Below are 2500 nucleotides of genomic sequence, written 5' to 3'. Positions count from 1 at the left end.
GAAAACGTGCGGACTGAACGGGAGAGCCAAGAGCCAGCGATCCACGCGCGTGCGACCGTCCAAGTCACAGCGTTCGACGAAAACCTCCTCCCTCGGCCAGGCACTCGGCGCCAGCAGGGGAGACAGGATCAGACGCCCCGCCGGCCACTTAAGGCCGAGGACGAACCACGAGACGGGCGGCTGCAGCAGCGGGCGGCCTGCAGCTCCCAGCACTCTCAATCGATCAACCATCGAGTCGGGTCAGCGTGTCAAACCGGCGAGCTCCACGGTCAGGCCGGCGGCGCACCAGCACCGGACCTCCGCGGCTCCCTTCACTCTTTCCACTGCCAGCCAACCGAGAGACGGACCCAATGCGGACGTGCAGAGCTTAGGCAGACCCCCCACTGGAGGCTCAACACTTCGTGGCAGCTCCGTGTCCCAGAGACCAGGAGGGTTGGCACACACACACAGTGTGAACCACCGACAGCCATTCTGGGACCGGTGACAGCCGTGCTGGCCCCACTGCCACGACACAGACGGACGCCAGGCCGCGCTCCCCGGCGGGGGGGATGGCGTCGAGCCTGACGAACGGAATGTGCAGGGTGGGGGGGAAAGGCCAAGCGCTCCGACGCCGGAGGGCTCCGGAGTCTGAACTTAGGGGGACAAAGAGGACGGGTCCTCTGCGACACCCCAGCCGCGCTCTCGCCAGCCAAGGCGAGTGCGATTGATTGCCAAACGACCCTCAGACAGGCGTGGCCCCGGGAAGAACCCGGGGCCGCAAAGTGCGTTCAAAGTGTCGATGATCAATGTGTCCTGCAATTCACATTAATTCTCGCAGCTAGCTGCGTTCGTCATCGACGCACGAGCCGAGTGATCCACCGTCAAGAGTTGTCTGAGTTTGTTTTAGGTCTCTCCCTCGCCAGAGGAAAGCGACCCGGACCGCACATACGCTCCCCACCTTGAGCTACAGCCACCTGCACGCCGGCGTGCGGGCGGAGCAGGGTGGCGTGAAGCGATGGGGAGCACCATCCTGGTGCGGCCCGCAGAAACATACGTCTATTGGGGGGAGGAGGACAGGGCGCCCAAGAGGCGATGCGTGCCCCAACGCACCGCAGCGACGGAGGCAGGATCACCGCCACCATGTCGCCCGCCTAGTATCACGAGGCGTGCAGCAGCTTTGCCCTAGGAAAAGCAGAGGCGGGAACGGGCACCGGCCATCGGTTCGGCAGCGTCACTGACGCGTGCACGTGGCGGCGTGTCGGCGAGCGGACTTCCTGCGAGGAGGCGGGGGCGGCACTCGCCCGAGCAGACGCCCGCCCGGCCCAGCCACCGCCGAGGTGGACTGGGAGTCGCGGCAACGGCTCGTCATACTCGTTCCCACACTCACAGCGCAGCTTGCCCGCAAGCCACCGACCACCGATCGACGCCAGGCGCCCCGACCGAGAGCGGGATCGCTCGTTCGCCCTGCTGGCAGTTCGCTGGGGATCACTACTGCACGGAGCTCGGAGACCGACGGGCGGCAACTCGAGAGTCTTTAAACCACCACCCCCATCCCGCAAGTGCAAAGAGGCTGTATACGCACAGACGGGTGAGGGGAATAGGTACCCCGTCGGGTTTGAAGGGAGCGTGACTAGATAGCAACGATGTAAACCCAGCCGATTTGGGAGCGAAAGACCGGCGCCTGCATCACCGGCTTCGTTTCCCGTGGCTGGAGAGTACACCGAAACCCTCCGTCTGTCGCGAGCTCCCGACGACGCGGTGCCGCCAAGCAGCAGGGCCGGACCTGGTGTGGCTCCCCTCGTCGATCACAGACCGGTCGGCACTACTGACGAGACGGTGGAACGGGCTTCGCCCCTTGTGACGAAGGGTGATGCGAACCCGCCCGCCCGCGTGCGTTCGGGGTGGACTCGGCAAACGGAGATTTGAAATCGGAAAGTGTCCTCCTGCCCCGCGCAGGTAGGCGCCCAACAGTTGTGGGGGGTTTGGCGGTGACCACGGCTGCAGGGCCTGCTACCCCGACGAGCTCTCCTGCTGGCCCCGAAACCACCCTCGCGAGACAAGTTGAAACGGAAACGGGCGTACCCCCAAGCCGACGATCCTTTCTTATTTGTTACTTTTTTTTTTCACTTGCTCGAGTTGTGGCGATTTGGCGGTGACCACGGCTGCAGGGCCTGCTACCCCGACGAGCTCTCCTGCTGGCCCCGAAACCACCCTCGCGAGACAAGTTGAAACGGAAACGGGCGTACCCCCAAGCCGACAGAGATCCTTTCTTATTTGTTACTTTTTTTTTTCACTTGCTCGAGTTGTGGGGGTTTGGCGGTGACCACGGCTGCAGGGCCTGCTACCCCGACGAGCTCTCCTGCTGGCCCCGAAACCACCCTCGCGAGACAAGTTGAAACGGAAACGGGCGTACCCCCAAGCCGACGATCCTTTCTTATTTGTTACTTTTTTTTTCACTTGCTCGAGTTGTGGGGGTTTGGCGGTGACCACGGCTGCAGGGCCTGCTACCCCGACGAGCTCT

At 63.6% G+C, this 2500-nt stretch overlaps 1 non-coding gene across 1 annotated transcript; it reads right to left on the bottom strand.

The window, feature by feature from the left end:
• Positions 1-715: 715 nt before the first annotated feature.
• Positions 716-869, bottom strand: LOC140473330 (5.8S ribosomal RNA). The gene has a single exon (XR_011958272.1). It is a non-coding gene; the product is annotated as a 5.8S ribosomal RNA (ribosomal RNA).
• Between the last annotated feature and the right edge of the window lie 1631 nt (positions 870-2500).

This window comes from Chiloscyllium punctatum, unplaced genomic scaffold, assembly GCF_047496795.1.
Source record: "Chiloscyllium punctatum isolate Juve2018m unplaced genomic scaffold, sChiPun1.3 scaffold_580, whole genome shotgun sequence".
Lineage (NCBI taxonomy): Eukaryota > Metazoa > Chordata > Chondrichthyes > Orectolobiformes > Hemiscylliidae > Chiloscyllium > Chiloscyllium punctatum.
Note: the sequence above shows the minus strand (reverse complement) of the source record. Positions and strands in the feature narration are given on the sequence as shown.